Genomic DNA, 22,833 nt, shown 5'->3' with positions numbered 1-22,833 from the left:
TCTCTCTCTCTCTCTCGCCCTCTCTCTCTCTCAAAAAAAAAAAAAAAGTACAACTTAAACATTAATCACATTTCAAAAATACCTCACAGCGGGGTGGCCTGGGTCAGTCAGTTAAGCATCTGATTCTTGATTTCAGCTCAGGTCTTGATTCGTGAGGTCCAGCCCTGTGTCAGGCTCTGTGCTAACAGTGCAAAGGCTGCTTGGGATTCTCTCTCTCTCTCTCTCTCTCTCTCTCTCTCTCTCTCTGTCCCTTCCCTGCTTGTGTGCAAGCACATTCACCTTCCCTCTTAAAGACTTTTTTTAAACAAAAGTAATGTTCATTCAGGTCACTGTGAAGTAATATTTACCAGTATTAGAGGTTTGTAAGGCACAGAAAAAAAATGTTGAAAACATATAATGAGGTTTTACTGATGGAGATATTAAAATGTATCACCAAACTGCAACTAAATAGTATGATATTAACAAAATGGACTACATAAAAAGCATAATCCAGTATACACACAAGTTTGTATATAATAAAGGAGGAATTTCAAATCAGTAAAGAAACCATCAATTTACTGGTTATTCAAGAAACAGTGCTGCAGTATCTGGGTATAGAGATTATATGTGATTTTTAATTTTTTCTTAATCTCTATAAACCAAATGTTCAATAGTGAATATATAGTTGTTTTATAACTAAGAAAATATATATTAGCTATTTGAAAAAGTTAAATGAAATTTTATGTTGGGTAAAATTTATACATATAAACCATACATAAAAATAATTACATTTTTCCTACATACAAACATGAAAATTCTGTGTATCAAAAAATACCACAAATTCAAAGTTAAACAACAGAGAAGGGCTAAAATTAATATATGGCAAAAAAAAATTATCACTCAACACATTCTTAGTACTTTTAAACAAAGAAAATTACTAACCCTACAAGAGTAATTTCCAAAGGACATTCAGCAAAGTATTATAAATCATCATTAAACATGAATATTATCCAACCCACAGTAATCAGAGAAATGCGGTATACAATGATATACCAATTTCACAAAGTTTTTTTTAATGTTTATTTATTTTGAGAGACAAGAGACAAACAGAGCACAAGCAGGAGACTGGCAGAGAGAGAGGGAAACCCGGACTCTAAAGCAGGCTCCAAGCTCTGAGTTGTCAGCACGGAGTTCGACATGGGACTTGAACTCAAGAAACATGAGATCATGACCTGAGCTGTAGTCGGATGCTCAACCGACTGAGCCACCGAGGCAGCCCTCATAAAGTGTTTTTTTAACCAAGTGATGAAAAGAGCTTTGTATCTGATTATTATCGATGTAAACTGCTACAGATTTTATAAAAGACCTTAAAAATGAGGATATTCTTTGAGCCAGATAGTCTATTTCCACAATTTTTTTTGTCCATATAATAGACTTCTTTCCGAAGGAAATAATCAGAGCTATTACAAACATTATAAAATTTTTTATAATGTTTATTTTTGAGAAAGAGAGACAAAGCATGAGTGGGGGAGCAGCACAGAGAGAGGGAGACACAGAATCCGAAGCAGGCCCCAGGCTCTGAGCTGTCAGCACGGAGCCAGACACGGGGCTCCAACCCACCGACCACAAGATCATGACCTAAGCCAAAGTCGGATGCTTAACCGACTGAGCCACCCAGGCACCCCTATAAATTTTTTGTACTCACTGAAGCACTATATTAGTAATAGTAAAAGAATTTGTACATTTAAAATTCCAGAAATAGCATACTGGCTAATAAAAAAGTGTGCCCATACAATGGAAAACCATGCCATCACTTAAAATCAGATAAACAATAAAACAAAATGACAAACAGTCAATAACAATGGTCATAATGCAATATTAGGTAAGTAGAAATACTGTATAAAAAACAATCAACAGAATGTGTTTGTTTAAATTACATATATATGTATATAAAAGGCTATATGTTAATATTCTAAGTATTAATATTTGTCATTTGTGGGAGGTACAATTATGTGTGCTATACATTTTCTAAATATTTCTCTTCATTTTCTAAATTTTTGATAATAAACAAGCATTTTTAAATAACCAGAAAAAAAAATTATTTTATTAAAACAAAAAGAAAACCAAATATATATGAATATAAATATGAAAGATTCCTTTAATATTAAAAATGGAATATAGAGGGGCGCCTGGGTGGCGCAGTCGGTTAAGCGTCCGACTTCAGCCAGGTCACGATCTCGCGGTCCGTGAGTTCGAGCCCCGCGTCGGGCTCTGGGCTGATGGCTCAGAGCCTGGAGCCTGTTTCCGATTCTGTGTCTCCCTCTCTCTCTGCCCCTCCCCCGTTCATGCTCTGTCTCTCTCTGTCCCAAAAATAAATAAACGTTGAAAAAAAAAAAAATGGAATATAGAACAATTCCAAAAATAAGGTTAAAGAGCACAAGATCAACAGGATTTTAACACGTGTTTTGTTTTTGTTTTTTTAAAGGAAAACAAGTGGCCCATTATGAAATATGTTTAGGAAATACGGGGTTGAACAGAGTTAAACAGTCTCCTCCAGTGCAGGACTTCTAGAGGCTTCAATTGCTAATTTTTCCAAACTTAGCCACCTCCATGACAGCCTCTGCAGTGGCTCCACCGAAATTGAAGATTCTGGAGAACCACTTAAAGAGTGCCAATCTATTCAATCATTCTCCTGTTCTGAATATCTTTTATAAATGTATACAAAAAAAGAGGAAGAGAGGGAGGGAGGAAGAATAAGTTCTGTCTACAACAGAAGTGAGGTTCTATAAGGCATTAAATTCTTAAGTACATATGGGGATAAGGAAGAGGGAACAAGAATTTTAAAAAATAGCAGATGAGATGGGAAGGTTTGTAAACTTGAGTTGCTTGTTATAATTGGTTTTATGTGTATAAATTTAATTTATATTGAATATAACTTAAAATATGCTAATTTTATACATATGCCTTCAAATGGGAGAAAAATCAGATACTGATGTAGTTGAATTTTAAAAATACTATAAATTGAAATGAAACTATACATATACCTTAGTGTTTAATAAAATTGTACCTTGGACATTTGAAGCACCAAAGATTTCAGTGTTAAATTTAATCAGCATATAAACAAACTGCTAAGCATTATGCTATTTATTAGACAGATTTTCATATTAGCCATTAGATGGCACCATATATCTACTAATTAACATAGTTTAGTATACTAAACTAATTTTCCCTCACATGCTTAAACAGAATTATAAAATATATTCAACCACTAAGTACACATGATACATGTTACCTTTTATCATGGTTACAATTTAAGTTTTGAAATAATGAAAACTGAAATAAGCAACTACATTTGTCTCGCCGTTTCTAGAAAATTATAAGCAACTACATTTCTATCACCATTTCTGAAAAATTACTACTTAAAGAATCCCATCCCAGAAATCAAACTGGAATACTCTAAGACAACTATTCAAAAGGTAAATGTCAGACGGCTAGAGAATGTTTTCCTCTAAGCTAAATCTAAGATAAAACTAATTGTCTACCTTAATAAATTTTTTACTTCCTTTCAGTCATAAACCTACACTGTCCAGTTTCTAATTCTTAGTAATCAAATTTCTGTCTACTCTTCTTAGCTAAACTTCATCATTTCTTGTTCTCTAATCCAGAATCTTTCAATTCTTATCAATTTAAAGTACGGTTTCCTAGTTTCTATCCTAAAATTCTCTGCTCCAGATTTTTGTATCATCTATTTACGTACGTACCAAAAATGACCCCATTCTGATCATCACTTTTGCCTTTTCCAGTTAAAATAGAGTAACAGGGATAAGATTTACCCTACCATCCTAAAACATCAGACGAAAATATGAAATAATGGCACCAAGACACTGGACATAGGCAAGAAAGGACAGTGATCACAGACACAGAAAAATAAATTGTTTTCCAAGCTTACCACCTGGACAAAGTTTCCAGGCTGCAGCAGCAAAGGGAGGGGGACCCAAGTAGAAACCTGGCTGTCTCCCTGAGCTGAGCTGCGGAACCTGGGAGTACAAAGAAATGAAGGGGGGCTACAGTTTGCGTGGCTGAAACCCAGAGAATAAAAAGCTGTGCAGACAGAGAGCTCCAGATACCCACACTGAGTCACTTACGAGTATACCGCTAAGAATTGCTCAGGACGTTCATGTGAGGAAATGATCAGAGGTTGAGAAAAGAATTCCCCAAAAGAATTAGAGGGAACAGTGATCCAATCTCACATAGGACAAGAAACAGTGCTCATTCTCAATATTAAAAATGAAAAATCTCAAATCTTATGGGGCACTGATTACAATATTAAGAAGGATCTTGCTCAGAAGGAAGGAAAAATTAACGCTAGAGAAAATGCAGGCCGGATCCCACCTTAACACATTTAACAGTAAGGAGAAAATGAACAATATTTTCCTAAGTAACAGCTTATTTCAGAACAAAGCTCAAGAACTAAAAATACTCAAAACACAAGGGAAACTTCACCAAGTCTGACATTCACTAAAAAATTATCAGGCATGCAAAGGAAGGAGGAAAAAGTGGAGAAAAAGAAATCAATCAAAATTGACTCAGAAAGATGACAGAATTAATAGACAAGAATATGAACAGTTTTTATGATGTATTCCACGGATTCAAGATGCTGAAGGAAAGATTGCATGTGTTAAAAAGAGACATGGAAACACATTTCTAAAAACCTTATTCAAAATTCTAAAGATGAAAATTACAATACCCAAGGTAAAAATACACTAGAAGAGACCAACAGCAGATTAAATACAGCAAAATGAAGCGTTAGTCAACTTAAACACTTATCAATAAAAAACATGTGAATTAAAACAAAGAAAAAAAGATTGAAAAAAAAAGAACAGAAAATCAGTAAACTGTGGGACTTCAAGTGGACAAACATATGTGTAATGGGAGTCCATGAAAAATGAGACCAGAGACTAAGCAGAATCAAGAAAATATATGAAGAAAAAAACGGTCAAAATTTTTACGAATTTAATGAATACTACCAACAAAAAGAAGCTTATTGAACTCCAAGTACAAAAAACATGAAGAAAACTACAGGAAGGACATCACACTCAAATTTCTTAAAACCAGTTATAAATATAACTTTATAGTTGCTTTAAAATCTTCAAAGCAACCAGGAAAAAAAAATTATGAACAAAGGAAAAAAGATAAGGTTAACAACAAATTATTCTTCAGAAACACTACAAACTAGGAAAAAGTGGGGCACCATCTGTAGAGTATTGAAAGAAGGAAAAAAATTGTTAACTAGAATCATTTACCAGTAAAAATATCTTTGAAAAGCAAAGATAAAACAAAACAAAACAAGTGAGACATACAAATGCTGAAAAAAAATTTTCACCAGCAAACCTGTTATGAGATCTGTTAAAGTCCTTCAAGCGGAAAGAAAATGACTCCAGATGGAAATCTAGAGCTACAAAAAAGGAGTACAGAGCACTGGAAATTGTAAATGCGTGGGTAAATATAGTTTTTGTCTTGTTTAAATTTTTTTAGAACATAATCAAGAGTAATCTCACAAAAAATGACGGAGTAGGAAGCTTTAAGGGTTGGTCCCTCCACCCAAACAAACTTTAAATGGGAAAAAAAATTATCAGAATCAACTGTTTCTGTATTCTGAAATGGACACTTAACAGCAACCAGAGACACAGCTGATGAAGAAGCTTCTGAAACTCAGTATGAGAGCAGTGTGCACAAACCAGCTATCATCCCCCATCTTCAGCCCTGCTGTGGCACTGGGGAGAGCAGCTGGTTGGTACCAGGGCTGGCACTAAGTACCTAATTCTCCAAAATGTTGGGGTTATGCATTTGGGCCATTTTAGCAATTCCCTGAAGGACCAGCGTAGATCCTTATCTTTGTTTTGCCCTCCTCAAGCTATAGCAACTTCCCTGACAACAGTTTAGACACACATATCTTTGGTTTTGCTTCCTATTTTGGATACAGACACATAAGGAAAACTCTGTAAGGTCACTGGCTGAACACGGATTACATATATAATGGAAAAGAAGCTTCAGCGACCACACACAAAAAGGGAATACAGGGGCACCTGGGTGGCTCAGTCAGTTGAGTGTATGACTCTTGATTTCGGCTCAGGTCATGATCCCAGGGTCATGGGATTCAAGCCCTGCATCAAGCTCTACACTGATGATGGAGGATCCTTTAGATATTCTCTCTCTCTCTCCCTTTGCCCCTCTCTCCCAGTTGCATGCTCTCTCTCTCAAAAAAAAAAAAAAAAAAAAAAAGGAATGTAGACTTTTCAAAAATAGTCTGGCAAAGACACTAAGAAGCCAACTGCAGCATCCCCCCCCATACCAGGCAAAAATCAGCAATCCCTGAAAAGCAGGAGAATGTGATTTCAATATCACATTATAGTATTTTAAATGTCCAATTCTCAACAAAAAATTAGAAAACATTAAAAAAAATAGGAAAGTATGGTCCATTAACAGGAAAAAAAAACATTTTGAAGAAATTATCTCTTCTAAAGGAAGCCCAGAGATTAGAATTAATAGTCAAAAATGATAAATCAACAGTTTTAAATATGCTCAGTGAACTTAGGGAAACAATGTGCAAAGAACCAAAAACAGTCAGGAGAACAATGCATGAACAAATACAGAATGTCAACTAAGAAATAGAAACTATTAAAAGAAAACAAACAGTAATTTTAAAGATGAAGATACAACAACTGGAATTATTCATTTTGATAAGTCAGAAAAAAAAGAATGAAAATGAACAGAGCCTAGGGGACCTATGGGACACTATTAAGCGTGCCAACATATGCACTATAGGAGTCCTCAAAGAAGAGAGAGGGAAAGGGACAGAAAAAATATTGGAAGAAATAATGGCCCAAACTCCCAAACAACAAGGCAAAGATATCTGTTCCCAAATTTGTGGAAAGAAATGAATGCAACATTCAGGAAGGTCAAGAAATTCCAAGCTGGATAATCAGAAAGACCTGTTCCTACTATTTCTACTCAATATCTTACCAGAGGTTCCATTCATTACAGTAAGGCAAGAAAAATAAATAAAAGGCATCATCCAGATTGGAAAGGAAGAAGTAAAATGATCTTTATTCACTGACACGATCATCTACATAGACATTCCTTTAGAATCTACAAAAAAGCTACCACAACTAACAAAGAGGCAAGCAAGGATGTATAAGATCAATATGCAAAAATCAACTGTATTCTTTACATATCCCCAATGAACAGCTAAAAACTTAAATTTAAAAATTCTATTTAAAAGAGCATTAAAATTATGGCTTATATAGAGATAAAGCCAATAAAATATGCATAAGATATGTGCACTGGAAACTACAAAATATATCTGAAAAAATTTAAAGAAGAGCTAAATAAATGCAGATATATATACTATGGTCACAGATCAAACAGGTCAATATTATTAAGATACCAATTTCCCCCTTATTAACAAGTTAAATACAACCCAATTCAAAAACTCACATGACTTTCCTGTACAAACTGAAAATCTAATAATGAAATTCATATGGAAACACAAAGGGCCTGGAATAACCAAAAGAATTTTAAACAGAACAAAACTGGAGGACTCACCTGACCAATAATAGACTAAATGGAAATTTATTCCATGGTGATGGATTAGAAGAATTATATTGTTAAAATGTCTACACTGCCCAAAGCAGTCTACAGATTCAATGTAATCCCTATCAAAATTCCAATAGCATTTTTCACAGAGATAGAACAACTAATCCTAAAATTTGTGTGGAACCACAAAAGAGCCAAAATAGCCAAAGCAATCTTGAGAAAGAACAAAGCTGGAAGCACTGCACTTCCTGATTTCAAATTATATTACAAAGCTATAGTAATCATAACAGTAGGTCCTGGCATCAAAAGGTTCTGGTTTTCAAATAAGTGCTGGGAGGGGCACCTGGGTGGCTCAGTCGGTTAAGCGTCCGACTTTGGCTCAGGTCATGATCTCACGGTCTGTGAGTTCGAGCCCTGCGTTGGGCTCTGTGCTGACAGCTCAGAGCCTGGAGCCTGCTTCGGATTCTGTGTCTCCCTCTCTCTCTGACCCTCCCCCATTCATGCTCTGTCTCAAAAATAAATAAACATTAAAAAAAAAAAATAAGTCCTGGGAATGTAATGCACAGCATGGTGACTATAGTTAATAACACTGTACTGTATATTTGAAAGTTGCTAAAATAGTAAACCTTTTTTCCTCCAAATTTTTATCTAAATTCCAGTTAGTTAGCATATAGTATAGTATTAATTTCAAGAGGAGAATTTAGTGATTCATCACTTACATACAATACCCAGTGCTCAACATAACAAGTTCCCTCTCATCACCCATCTATCCCATCCCCACCCACCTTCCTCCATCAATGCTCAGTTTGTTCTCTATTGTTAAGAGACTCTTATCTTATGGTTTGTTTCTCTCTCTCTCTCTCTCTCTCTCTCTCTCTCTTTCCCTTCCCATATGTTCATCTGTTTGTTTCCTAAAGTCCACATGAGTGAAATCATATGGTATTTGTCTTTCTCTGATTGACTCATTTCACTTAGCATAATCCTCTCTAGCTCCACCCACGTCATTGCAAATGGCAAAATTCCATTTTTCTTTTATGGCTGAGTAATATTCCATTGTATACAGCCATGTTCCACCTCTTTATTCATTCATCTCTCTATGGACACTTGGGCTCCATCCATAGTTTGGCTATTGTTGATAATGCTGCTATAAACACCAGGGTGCATGTAACCCCTCTGAATCTGTATTTTTGTATCCTTTGGGTAAATACCTAATAGTTGCTGGATCATAAAGCAGTTCTAATTTTAACTTTTTGAGGAACCTCCACTCCAGAGTAGCTGCACCAGTTTACATTCCTCCCAACAGTGTAAGAGGGTTCCCCTTTTGCTAAGAGAGCAAATCTTAAAAGTTCTCATCACTAGAAAAAAAATTGTAACTGTATGATAATAGATATTTAGAGTGATCATTTTACAATATACACATATTCCAAACCATTAAGTTGTAAAACTGAAACTGCTATGCTGTATATACATTACATCAAAATTTTTAAAGACTAATAATAAGCTAAAATAATCAAGACAGTTACGTATCAACAACAAGGCAGACAAATAGATCAATAGGGCAAGATAGAGTATACAGAAATCCCCATAAATATATGAGCTATTGATTTTCTACCAAAGGAAAAAGGCATTTTCAGTGGAGAAAGGCAACAATGCTGAAACTGGACATCCATATGCAAAAGGTGACTTTGATCTGCATGTTACATCATATACAGAAATTAACTCAACATGGCTTTCTTCAAAATATGCCCTTCTTTGGCATTGACTTTCTGTACAGGAAGGACTCAACATAGCAGGTTTAAGGCTGCTATCCTTAGAAAGACCTGTTTTCAAGGCCAGCCTTTGGTTGGCATTTGGGAACTGGGCTCTTGGGAGTACTCCCAGTCAATAATGAACTGATAAGAATGGATCCCTGTGCCAAGCTCGGAGCTTGAAGCCTGCCTCGGATTCTGTGTCTCCCTTGCTCTCTGCCCCTCCCCCACTCACGCTCTCTCATTCTCTCTCTCTCTCTTAAAAATAAACATTAAAAAAAATTTGTAAAAACCTTGAGCTCTGAATATTTATCAGTTTTTAACAGACAAAAAGAAACATGGCACATACATTATCGCATGTTCTCTGCTGTGGGAAGAATGCCCTCCATAAGGAAGGCTGTGCGAAGATTCCCCCAAATTCTACCCATGTCTTTTTTTTCTTTATGCTCCAGCTGTGTATTTTTGTTACACTGTTGTAATAAATCTTAGTACATGAGTACAACTATATGCTAAGCCTGGGAGTCCTAGCAAATCTTCAAACATAAAGGTGGGGTTTGCAGACCCTCAATAGCTATAACACAAAAAATATTAAATCAACATGATAGCATGCTGTAGTATGCAGAAAAATGACTAGATAAAAATAAAAGGTCCCATTCACAACAAAATATGTAAAATGCAATAAGAATAACTTAAAAAGAAATGTGCATGCCTATGAAACTGTACTGGGAGATACAAGAGAATGGAAAGAAATGTATTTAAGAAGTAACCCAATTCCATTAGGATTATTTTAGAGGAAGAGAGTGGGACATAAGTTACAGGAGGGGATATTTGACAAGGTGATTCCAAAGTTCACCCGGAAAAATAAACATAAGAGAATAATCAAGGAAATTTTTTAAACACACATAATACAAGAAGCCCTTTTCCACCAGATAACAAAAGCCACAATAATAAAAGCAATGCACTAGTGATTCCAGAAGAGATAGATCAGCAAAAGAAAAAAATCTAAATTTTTTTTTAACGTTTATTTATTTTCGAGACAGAGAGAGACAGAGCATGAATGGAGGAGGGTCAGAGAGAGAGGGAGACACAGAATCTGAAACAGGCTCCAGGCTCTGAGCCATCAGCACAGAGCCCGACGCGGGGCTCAAACTCACGGACCGCGAGATCATGACCTGAGCCAAAGTCGGACGACCAACCAACTGAGCCACCCAGGCGCCCCAGCAAAAGAAAAAATCTAAATACAGAAAGTGGTCCATGTAAGCCCAATAATATAGTATATGATAACAGTAGTACTTCAAATTAGCAAGGAGAGGATAAATTATTCAGCAACTGGTATTTGTATAACTGTTTAATCAGTTACAGATAAATGTAAAAGATGGGTCTGTCCTTCACACCTCAGACTGAAATAAATTCCAAGTGGACCAAAGACTTAAATGTTTAACGATGCCCACTCACATTTTACACTAATTAGAGATTTGCTGAGCTGAAAACTGATTCTTTGGGGAAATCATCTCCAAATCGAAGCCATATCACTAGATACATTTCCCTAACTTTGTGGATATATTTCTTAAAAGGTTTCTCTGTGCTTATCTATCTTTTGGGATTGAAAGGTGGAAAAGATGAAGCATATTTTCGCGGATGTATGGAAACTGTCCTCTGCAGATATTCTCCCTCCTCTTGAAAATGGTCACGGCCAGCATAAATAACCAGAAATTGTAATTTATTGATCAAAAGAATCACCAATAAACATTTTTATGCATGAAGTTCATGAAGTAAAGTAAGTACTTAAACCAACATTAATTAGTATATATTCCACGTCCACCACGTAAGACAGTAATTTAGTCAAGATGATATCAGGAATCCATCCCCAATCCTCTTCTCTCAAGGATTAAAGAAAGGATGGGTAATACGTTCTGGACGTCCCCATTTCAGATCAGTGAGACATCTACCCTGGGCAAAAGTGTGCAGAGACTTTCACCCTGCACCAAGGGCTGGGCAGTTAAAAACATTCCAGTCCTTTTGTCCTGGCACCAAATAAGTGAACTTCTATTCCTTTCTCAGGGTCAGTTATTAAAGAGTATGTAACACAGCTGAATCATGCTTGTGGGCTGGGAAAAACTGAAATAGGGTTTAACTCCCTGGAGCTGGTCCATAGATGCCATTCTTTGAAACACTTCAGTTTTATACTTTAAGACTCCAACTAATACAGACTTTAGCAAGAGAAATAAGGGAAAAGAGAGAAAATGGTACTTCTAGACAGAAGTACTTCAGAGAAAGGTAGGACATGGTGAGGTACAGGACTTGCTCTCGCATAGTCGTCACCAGAATTTTGCTCTCCATTTTTATGATGATTACTCCAGATTCTTGTATTCCTGTGTCCCTTACAATATATTCTTTCCCTTTATTTCCTGAAATCCAGGGCCCCCCCTTCAAACACTGAGGGTCTGCTTTACTTACTTAATGGTGACATTAACATGCAGCAGCCTGAATTTGGAATATAAAACTAAAAATAACAAGTGTGAGTCAATGCAGTAGGCTCTTTTCCCTCTGGGGTGCACATAAACCTCTCATTAAGAAGTTCAAGGAAGCTGAGAATGAATCAAAGAAAATATAGTACCATGATTTCCACCTTCTATTAAATTGTAAATGAAAGTGTCATTGTAATTATAGTAGCAAACGCCCTATTCTTTGTTACCATCAAGGCTCTATAAATTCACAACCTAATTGAAAATTCTTGAGCCAGGAAAAAAAAAAGAAGCTTAACGTGTACTCTCACAGAGCAGCTACAAAAATCTGTCGGTCCCCTCATTTCAAGAGTGTCTCTTATTATCACTTTCTAGATGTCACTGCACTATATGTCAAAGGGAAAGAGATCTACCCTAAGAACCAAAAAAACCGAAAATAGTATTGTTAGAGTAGGCAGTTAGGAAGGTTCTAATAGGATACCTGGAGGCTAGCAAAGAGGAAGTCATGGCCAGCTGTCTAGAAAGTCAGAGGCCTGTCCTGGCAGCACTCCACAAGAAACCAGATCAAACCAAATGGGCCCAAGATGGCGGGTGTCATGACAGGAAACTCCTGACCAAACAAGGAAGAAAAGCAAGGAAACCCTGCTTCCAAGAAAACTGCACCTCAGTTAATGAATATTCTACCCCCTAATTAAAAACTATCAATAAAAGCTAAAAACTCATATGTGGATCCTGAGAAACTTAACAGAAGACCATGGGGGAGGGGAAGGGAAAAAAAAAAGAGAGGGAGGGAGCCAAACCATAAGAGACTCTTAAAAACTGAGAATAAACTAAGGGTTGATGGGGGTGGGAGGGAGGGGAGAGTGGGTGATGGGTATTGAGGAGGGCACCCACTGGGATGAGCACTGGGTGTTGAATGGAAACCAATTTGACAAGAAATTTCATATTAAAAAAAATAATAAAATAAAATAAAATAAAATAAAATAAAATAAAATAAATAAAAGCTAAAAACTCAAACCCCAGGGTGCACAGTTCAAGCTCATTCTCTTTTTTTTTTTTTTCAACGTTTTTTTATTTATTTTTGGGACAGAGAGAGACAGAGCATGAACGGGGGAAGGGCAGAGAGAGAGGGAAACACAGAATGGGAAACAGGCTCCAGGCTCCGAGCCATCAGCCCAGAGCCTGATGCGGGGCTCGAACTCATGGACCGCGAGATCATGACCTGGCTGAAGTCGGACGCTCAACCGACTGCGCCACCCAGGCTCCCCAAGCTCATTCTCTCTCTTGAGCTCACCCATTCTCACATCCTGAGAGTGTAATTTTTCACATTAATAAACTTCCCCACTAGTACTGCTCCTTTGTTGTGCTGTGTCTGTCCCTGAATTCTTTCTCAGGCCAAGAACTTTCAGTGCCATCTGTGGGATGGGCTGGGCTGGGTTACAGCCAAAGGGCTCAGGGTCTCCTCAGTTCACCCAAAAGTAGTATAAATGCGGAGAACTATTACAACTGTAGATGTTTTTTTAAAAAAAAATTCAAACTAAATTATATATACTAAAAGCACACTATTTATAACATAGTGTGTAATCCCAAAGAATAAGGTAGAGGAGTATTACAGATGCATGATTTTTATATAATTTTTCAGTATTTTACATTTGAGTGTTGATCTTATAATAGAAGACTACTAATTTTACTGGATTTGCACAGATATTGAACATGGTTCAGTCGGTTAAGCATCAGACTTTGGCTCAGGTCATGATCTCATCATTCTTGAGTTGGTGCCCCACTTCAGGTGAGTGTGAGTCCCGTGACCTAAGCTGAAGTCAGACACTTAACTGAGCCACCCAGGGGCCACAAATATTTAGTAAATTGTATTGGAACTACTGGTTATCTTGGGTTCTTATCTCAACCATATAAAAAATTAATCAAACAGGGGCGCCTGGGTGGCTCACTCAGTTAAAAACGTCCGACTTCGGCTCAAGTCATGATCTCATGGTTAGTGAGTTCAAGCCCCGCATCAGGCTCTGTGCTGACAGCTGGGAGCCTGGAGCCTGCTTCGGATTCTGTGTCTCCCTCTCTCTCTGCCCCTCCCCAACTTGTGCTCTGTCTCTCTCAAAAATAAAACAAAATTTAAAAAATTTTTAAAAATTAAATAGGACTTTAAAATTTAATACAAGGCTTTAAACTTTTAAAAATAATATATTATTTGCCTCAAAAAGTCTCAAAGAGAGAGAGAAAGGAAGAAAGAAAAGAATGAGGGGCGCCTGGGTGGCTCAGTCAGTTGGGTGTCCGACTTTGGCTCAGGTCATGATCTCACAGTTTGTGGGTTCGAGCCCTGGCTCAGCTCTGTACTGACAGTTCAGAGCCTGGAGCCTGCTTCAGATTCTGTGTCTCCATCTCTCTCTGCCCCTCCCCCAATTCGTGCTCTGTCTCTGTTGCTCTCTCAAAAATAAACATTAAAAAAATTAAAAAGAAAAAAAGAAAAGAAACTGGGGTACCTGGAGCTAAGCATCTGACTCTTGATTTTGGCTTCGGTTATGATCTCACGGTTCGTGAGTTCAAGTTCCATGTCAGGCCCTGTGCTGATAGCAGGAAGCCTGCTTGGGATTCTGTCTCCCTCCTGCCCTCCCTGTCTCTAAAATACATAAACATTTTTAAAAATAACAATAAAATAAAACTACTGTCAGAAAGAGAAGTTCATCCTAAATCTGAAAAACATTAAAAAATAAATAATAAGTAATTGAGTAGATTACAGGCAAAGAACTTCGAAGTGCTTATGAGTTAAAGGGGCAAGCATAATTGAAAAGGGTAATCAGCAGCCTTTATAACTTACAGTTTCTGGAAAGAAAAAACTGCAAAGAGAGAAAAGAAAAGGCCTTTGGCAACTGGGTGGAGAAGGGGAGAAGAAAATAAGAGGACAGCAAGACAAGAGAATCACAAAATCAGAGCATTCATGATCCCTTCCATGCTCAAACAAAATACAACAAAAACTCTACAATATCTTCCCATATCGACCTCTTCTACCTAGCCTGAAATCCTTTCACTGAAATCACATCTTGCAGTTAAACAACTACATCTAGAGAGAATTTAGCCAGATGATTACCATTAACATAAACAGAACACATAAGACTAGGAAAAGGTGGGCATATATTAAGCTGGGTTGTTTGATAAACGCGAGAACGTAGAACGCACTTTGGTACTTCTCGAACTCGCTGGATTAACACCTCCATGCCTGTTATGAGGTCAGATGCAGCCATGTGACTGAACTACTGGTCGGATGCAAATCTTAGGGAATGGGTGTTGCTTCCAGGCTTGGCCTGTAATAACCTCTTACGGAGGAATTCTCATTTCCCAGTCCCTCTCCTCCACCCTCTGCTGATGCAGAGGAACCCAGCAGCTTCTGAAGCCACATACTGAAGATGCCACAGCCACAAGACGGAGGAGCCTGGACCCCTGAATCATTGCTCAAAGGAGCACCACGTGGCAACATGATATACCTGATTTAGACTCCACACAAGAGAAAAATAAACCTTCATCCTGTTCAAGTCATTATTTGTTTGGGATTTGCTTGGTAGAGCATCTAACAGTATTATAAGTAATAAAATATGCTGGCTCAATATTTCCTAGGGAGGCAGAAAACCTTTAATGATGTATGATATAGAAGAGGTATATGTCAATATGGGGGGTGGGGAGAAGAGTGGGAACAGAAATAAAATCTGAATGACAGAAAAATCGCCATGGATTCTGAACTCTGGTTAATGAGGAATTGAAGTGGGTGCCTGAAAGTGGACAGTCAAGACAGAGAGTATTTTAAGAGGAGAGGTGAAAGTTGTACAAAAAAGAAAAGAAAATATAATTGCTGTATAATAAGCCTTTACTACAAATAATACTGATCATAAAAATGTAAATTCTGAAAACTGATTTAAACGAAACTGAAATATAACTATACTAGAGAAACGGGATACGGACAAATGAATGTGCAGGATGAAATAATATTTTAGAGGCACCTGGATGGCTCAGTTGATTAAGTGTCTGACTCTTGGTCTCAGCTCAGGTCATGATCTCACGGTTCATGAGACTTGAGCCCCCCATCTTGGGCTCTGTGCTGACAGTGAAGAACCTGCTTGAGATTCTCTCTCCCCCTCTCTCTTTCTCTCTGACCCTCCTACACTTGCTCTCTCTCAAAAAAATAAACTTTAAAAAAATAAAAAGCTTGTTTAAAAAATATTTTATCACTTTCATAATGATTAAAATTATTAAATTTTATTATTGACTTTGATTGGTTTTACTCGATAAATGTACACAAGAACCTATGAAGAAGACAATACTGTTATCCCATTTTATAGATAAAAATGGTTAAAATACATAAGGGCTCAGCAACCCGCCCAAGGTCACAAAGTTATTAAAGTGGTAGAAAGGCAGTATTAGAACCCAGGAGTCTTGACTCCAGAACCACATACCTGATCACTATGCTGATCTACCAGCACTAACTCTTAACCTACCATAGCAGAAAAACAACAGATGTCTAAAAATTTTCAAAATCAAGAAATCACAGAGAAATTTTATTTACAATATGAAGATAAGCAGGAAAAAAAGCTAAAAGGGTTGAAAGCCTTTGCCTCTGCAGAGTAGGATTAGTGTGAAGGACAGAAGGACTAGGGGAATGCTCTTAGTAACTATGTAAGAAGTATTACTTTGCTTTAAAAATCAGAACTTTCGGGGCGCCTGGGTGGCGCAGTCGGTTAAGCGTCCGACTTCAGCCAGGTCACGATCTCGCGGTCCGTGAGTTCGAGCCCCGCGTCGGGCTCTGGGCTGATGGCTCGGAGCCTGGAGCCTGTTTCCGATTCTGTGTCTCCCTCTCTCTCTGCCCCTCCCCCGTTCATGCTCTGTCTCTCTCTGTCCCAAAAATAAATAAAAAACGTTGAAAAAAAAAATTTAAAAATCAGAACTTTCATTTTTAAAGAAAGAGATAATTAAGACAAACGTTACATACATCATAATTTTGCATGAGTCTAGATTTTAAAAGTGGATCTAACACAAACTAACACAAGTGTCTTGTGTAATAGAACACTTCAAGGTGTAATTCAACTATACTATTTCTATTCTCACAGTATACAGACTATAGCTTATTACATTACCTACTCTAAAAGAACCACTATATTAAAATCAACTGAGAACATTTATTTATACTTACAAGATGCTTTTAGTTGAGAAAGTCACTGAAAAATCAGTTAGCCCTAGCAGAATGCGAGACAACTACTGTCTTTTTAAATTCGTTCCAAATATAATAAACTCCTTAAGATAAAAAAAATTAATCACGTTCAACGCTCAACAACTACAACATAAATACCTTCTAACTTTCAAGTGTAAGTCATGTTAATGCTATACTTGGTCGGTCATCTTTTCTTTCTACCTAAGCTCACTTCCTGGGTGATCTCAAATAGCTTCATGACTTAAATACTAAATACCCCCTAATTTATCTCCTATACTGAACTTTTCCCTGAATTCTAAATTTAGATATCCACCTGTCTTCTGATATCTTCAGTAAAGAGGTATCTCAAAGTCAACAAGTAAAATGCATAAGGACAGGATTTTTGCAATTTGTGATACAATTATGTAAGAACTACTTTTTGAAATCCCACTTTTCAGAATCTACCTAAAAGTAGACCACAAAATTCACTGTGACACTATTTTAATAGTAAAAATTTTACAACAAAGCAATTTCTATTGCTAGGCAATTAGTTGAACAAATTATGGTTGTGTTCACATAATGAAGTACAATGAAGCCAGAAAAAAGACTGAGAGATCTATGTTCTTTCTGATTTGAATTTGACTCTAAGGTACACTGTTTGTTTGTTTGTTTGTTTTAACATTTATTTATTTTTGAGACAGAGAGAGACAGAGCATGAACGGGGGAGGGGCAGAGAGAGAGGGAGACACAGAATTGGAAGCAGGCTCCAGGCTCTGGAGCCATCAGCCCAGAGCCCAACACGGGGCTCGAACTCACGGACCGCGAGATCATGACCTGAGCTGAAGTCAGACGCTTAACCGACTGAGCCACCCAGGCGCCCCTAAAGTACACAGTTTAAAGAAAAAGAAAAACAAGACACAAAACTACATATATAGTATTTCACCTTTTGTAAAAAGGAGAATATATATAATTCTTATTTGTTGATCTTATATATATTTCTTACATCTTATCATACATATGTCATATATTTTTCTTATCATATATAAACAACTAAACAAATCCAGAACTGGAGCGTTTAAAAATCTACTACATTAGGCTCTTAAAAAGTATGCACAGCTGAAGCAAACACAGAAAATAAATATAATTTTGGGGGGCACCTGGGTGGCTCAGTTGGTTAAACGTCTGACTTTGGCTCAGATCACAATCTTGTGCTTTGTGAGTTGGAGCCCCATGTCAGGCTCTGGGTTGACAGCTCAGAACCTGGAGCCTGCTTCAGATTTTGTGTCTCCCTCTCTCTGTGCCCCTCCCCACTCATGCTCTGTCTCTGTCTCTCTCTCAAAAATAAACATTTAAAAAAACTTTTTTAAAGAAAAGAAATATAATTTTTGAATTTAGGTGGGGAGTCTGTGTGGGTTCACTACCCTATATCTTTTTGGTGTGTCTGAAATTTTTGTTAATTAACAAAAGGGAAATATAATTCGAGATATAGCAATACCTTTCAATGGCTTCCATTTCACTTACAAAATACCAAATACGTTCATGACCTGCAAGAGCCTACACAATCTAGTCCTCCATTACTTGTCTGGCTCTATCTATTCCTTTCCCTGTCACTCTTGTTACTGACCTTCTTTCTGTTCTTCAGGCAAGTCAAGAGCATTCCTACCTCAGGGTCTTCACACTTGTTCCTTCTGCCTGGAATGTTCTTCCTTTAGATAATGGCATGGCTTACCCCTTTCATTCCAATCCCTATTCAGTTTCCATGGTCTCAAAAAGGCCTTCCCTGACCACCCTAAATGGCTGAAGAGGTTAAGCTGCAAGCCCAATTTCCTTTACCATGATTTATTTTTCTCCATTATCACTTCTCACTTCCTAAAATATGCTTTACTTATTCTCTACTTATTATCAGTCTCCCTCCTCTAGAAGGTAAGCTCCACGAGGGCAGCCCTTTCTGTATGTTCTCCTCTAGCACCTTTACCCAGCCTTGCACATACACATTAGGAAACTTTAAGAATACATCAGGGATCATTATGTCTTATGAACCCTAACTTTCATTGCCCACATATATGCAGTGTAAACAGCACCTCTCTTTTGTGACTTGTCTCATTTACCTGCTTATAGCTCTTATTATATACAACTTTTAAAATTTACCTAAAAAAAAAAAATAAAATAAAATAAAATTTAAAAATGGTAAAATTCATCAACCTTTTCCTTTAGAGATTGTACTTTCTGTGACTTGAGAATTTGTTTCCCACCCTGAAATCATATCATGATTTCAAATACTCTCTTAGAAGTTTTTAAGTTAATCCAAATAGTATTTCAGTTTATGGCATGAAAACACAGAACTACTTTTACTTTTTTCCATATGGATAACCAATTTTCCCAGCATCATTTAATAAGTAATCCATCTTTACTCTGACCTGTGATATCATCTTTCATGTAAACTAAGTTTCCCGTGTATAAGTATCTGCTTCTGTTCTGTCATGTCTCATTAGAGTATATGCCTTATCTGGGCCAATTCCATATAATTTTAATTACTGTAACTTTACAAGAAGCTCTGGATAACACTAGGGCAAGTCACTGAAGCAGAGATGGCTGCCAGCTACCGTCCATTCTCTATCTCTCCTCTATCTAGATATGGAATCAACTTCCCAGATTTAGCTTGAATGGACACTTGGCAGAACTAGTCTCAGCTTCCCTTGTAGCTATGTATGGCCATGTGACTAAAATCTGGGCAATGACACGTGAGTAGAAGTCATTTGTTTGCAACTCTGGATCACATCCTTAAAGAGAGCGGCTTTCAAAAAAATAAACAAATAAATAAAAGAGCTACTTTCTCCCCTTCCGTTCTGGTGACTGAAGGTGGACATGGAACTTCAAACATGCCAAGGAACACAACACCTTAGCGCCCATCACAGGAAGACAGAAGCAGCTCAACAAGTAGAATCACCCACCTCTATCCTATCAGCTTAGCCTTTTCCATTAAAAGAGAAAAAACCTTTCTTGTTCAGTCACTTGACCTCTGATAAAGCAACCAAATGAATATTTTAATTAATATATACCCACCTCCCTACTATGTTCCTTTACTTCAAAGCTATCTTAGTTTATTCTTGGCTATGTGCTCTGCCATATACATTTCAGAACTAACGTGTACATTCCCTGAAAATTCTTGTTGGGTTTTAGGTTAGAATTGCATTAAATTTATAGGTTAATTTGGAGAGTACTGCCAATTTAAACATACTATATTTCTACCCATAAAAATTATTTATCTCTTCATTTACATATTTTCTTTTATGTCTGTAGATAAAGCTTTTTTATTTTCTCCGTAAGAGTCATACACATCTTTTGTTCAATTTGTTCCTGGGTATATTACAGTTATCACAATACTCTAAGAATCTTCTTTTATTGCATTTTCTAATTGTTTGTTGCCTATTATATATAAAAGTGTGCCTTATTTTTATATAGTGATCTTGTATTAATCAAATTTATGGAACTCTCTTAGTCTAGTAATTTGTTTATAGAGTCTCCTGGAGTCTCCTGGATTTTCTATGTAATCAATATCACCTATGAATAATATTAGCATTATCCCTTCCTTTTTAAACTTATACTTTCTATTTCTTTGTCCTGGCTTACTGTACCAGCTAAGATCTCCAGTACGAGGCTGAGTAGCAACACTCATGCTTTTAATATTTCATCATTAAGTATTTGGTTTATTACCTATTTTTGACATATGTCATTTATTAGGTTAAAGAAGTTTTTTTATATTCTTAGTGTAAAAGCTTTTATTACAAATGACAATATATTTTATCAAATGCTTTTCCTGCTTCTATTGAGATGCTCACATGACTAACATGGTAAACCTTATGAACAGATTCACATGCAACATTCTTGGGATGGTCCAACTTGTCATATGTTTGTATGTTTTCCTCAACAATTGCAATATTTGTTTTGCTAACTCTTACATTTAGATTTCTAACTAAGATTGGTATGTATTTCCCTCTCATACTGTACTAACTCTGGTTTGGTATCAAGGTTATATTTTAGTCTCATTAAGTAAATTGGGGGGGATGTTCCATTTCTTTCAGTCTCTGGAAGTTTTTATAAGGTTGGGTCCTTTTTTCTTTGAAGACTGAATGGCAATTGCCTGAAAAAAACCACTTATGATTAATTTAACTTTTCTATTAAATTATATTGTTCTCTGAAATTGTCCATTTCATCTACAACTTCAAGTTTATCATCAAAAAGTCATGAATACTTTTAAGATTTTTTAAAGCTCACTTGTAAGTGCAATTATACCCCTTTTATAAGCCTAACATTATGTACGTGTGGCTTCTGTATTTTGTCTTTAATTAACCATGCTAGAGACCTATCTCATACCTTCCAAAGTACTGGCATTCTGGTTCTGTTGATCTTTACTGTATCGCTATCTTTGTAGTCATTCCTTCTATTTCTCTGAGCTTATGAGATAGCTCTAACTTCTTGCACTGAACGTCTTCTCATAAATTTTCATTCTCTTTTTTTCTAACTTAAACATATATGGCAGTGACTTTATTTTAACGGCTACAAACTCTTTGGCACTATCCCCGTGAAGACTCTCCTCCCCTTGAACCCAGGCAGGCTTGTAACTGCTTATATGCCAACACAGTACAGCAGAAGTGACACCAAGTACCTCCTTCTAGGTAGATTAAAAAGTCACACAGTATCTACCTTACCTGTTAAGTATTGGCCACCATATGAGAAGTCTATGACTGTGAATCTACAGCTCTAGTTTTCAGTTCCTGTTTTTTTTTAATGGCTTTATTGATATATAATTCACCGTAAATGCCAACCTTTTTAAGTGTACAAGCTTCAGTGGTTTTCAGCATATTTGCAGAGCTGTGCAACCATTACCACTGTCTCATTTCAGAGCATTTTCATCACCCCAAAAAGAAACTCTGTACCCCTCGGCAGTCACTCTCCATTCCCTCTTCCCCTCAGCCACTGGAAACCACTAATCTGCTTTCTGTCTCTATGGATTTGTTTATTCTGGACATTTCATATAAATAGAATCATATAATATGTGGCCTTTTATGTCTGCCTTCTTTCACTTAGCATGTTTTCAAGGTCTATCCACATTGTAGCATGTACCAATACCTTACTCCTGTCTATTGTTGAGTAATACTCCATGATATGGATATACCACATTTGGTTTATTCATTCATCACTTCACGGGTATTTAGGCTTTTTCCACTTGGGTTATTATGAATAATGATGCTATGACTATTACAATACAGGCTTTTGTATGAACATAAGTTTTCAAATCTCTTGATTACACACCTAGGAATAAAATTTCTGGGTCATCTGGTAACACTATGTTTGACTTTCTGAGGAAATGCCTAACTGTTTTCCAAAGTGGCTGCAGCAATTCACAATACCACCGGCCACGTATGAAGTTCCGATTTCTCTACATCTTCATCAACACTTGTTATTGTCTTTTTTATTTTAGCCATCCTATGGGAGAGCGGAATGGTATTTCAACATGGTTTTGATTTTGCATTTCCCTGATGACCTTCTGTATTTTTTTTTCAATTTTTTTTTTAACGTTTATTTACTTTTGAGACAGAGAGAGACAGAGCATGAATGGGGGAGGGTCAGAGAGAGAGGGAGACACAGAATCTGAAACAGGCTCCAGGCTCTGAGCTGTCAGCACAGAGCCCGACGCGGGGCTCGAACTCACGGACCGCGAGATCATGACCTGAGCCGAAGCCGGACGCTTAGCCGACTGAGCCACCCAGGCGCCCCTGACCTTCTGTATTTTTAATACTGATGGTTCCCTAACTTTTATCTGGGCTTAAAAATGCATTTAATTTTTTTTTAATGT

The sequence above is a fragment of the Lynx rufus genome, unplaced genomic scaffold (genome assembly GCF_022079265.1).
Source record: "Lynx rufus isolate CCGP_SWC_20201006 ecotype Redwood Valley unplaced genomic scaffold, mLynRuf1.p SCAF_15, whole genome shotgun sequence".
NCBI lineage: Eukaryota > Metazoa > Chordata > Mammalia > Carnivora > Felidae > Lynx > Lynx rufus.
The sequence above is the reverse complement of the archived record's forward strand: the minus strand, read 5'-3'. Positions refer to the sequence as shown.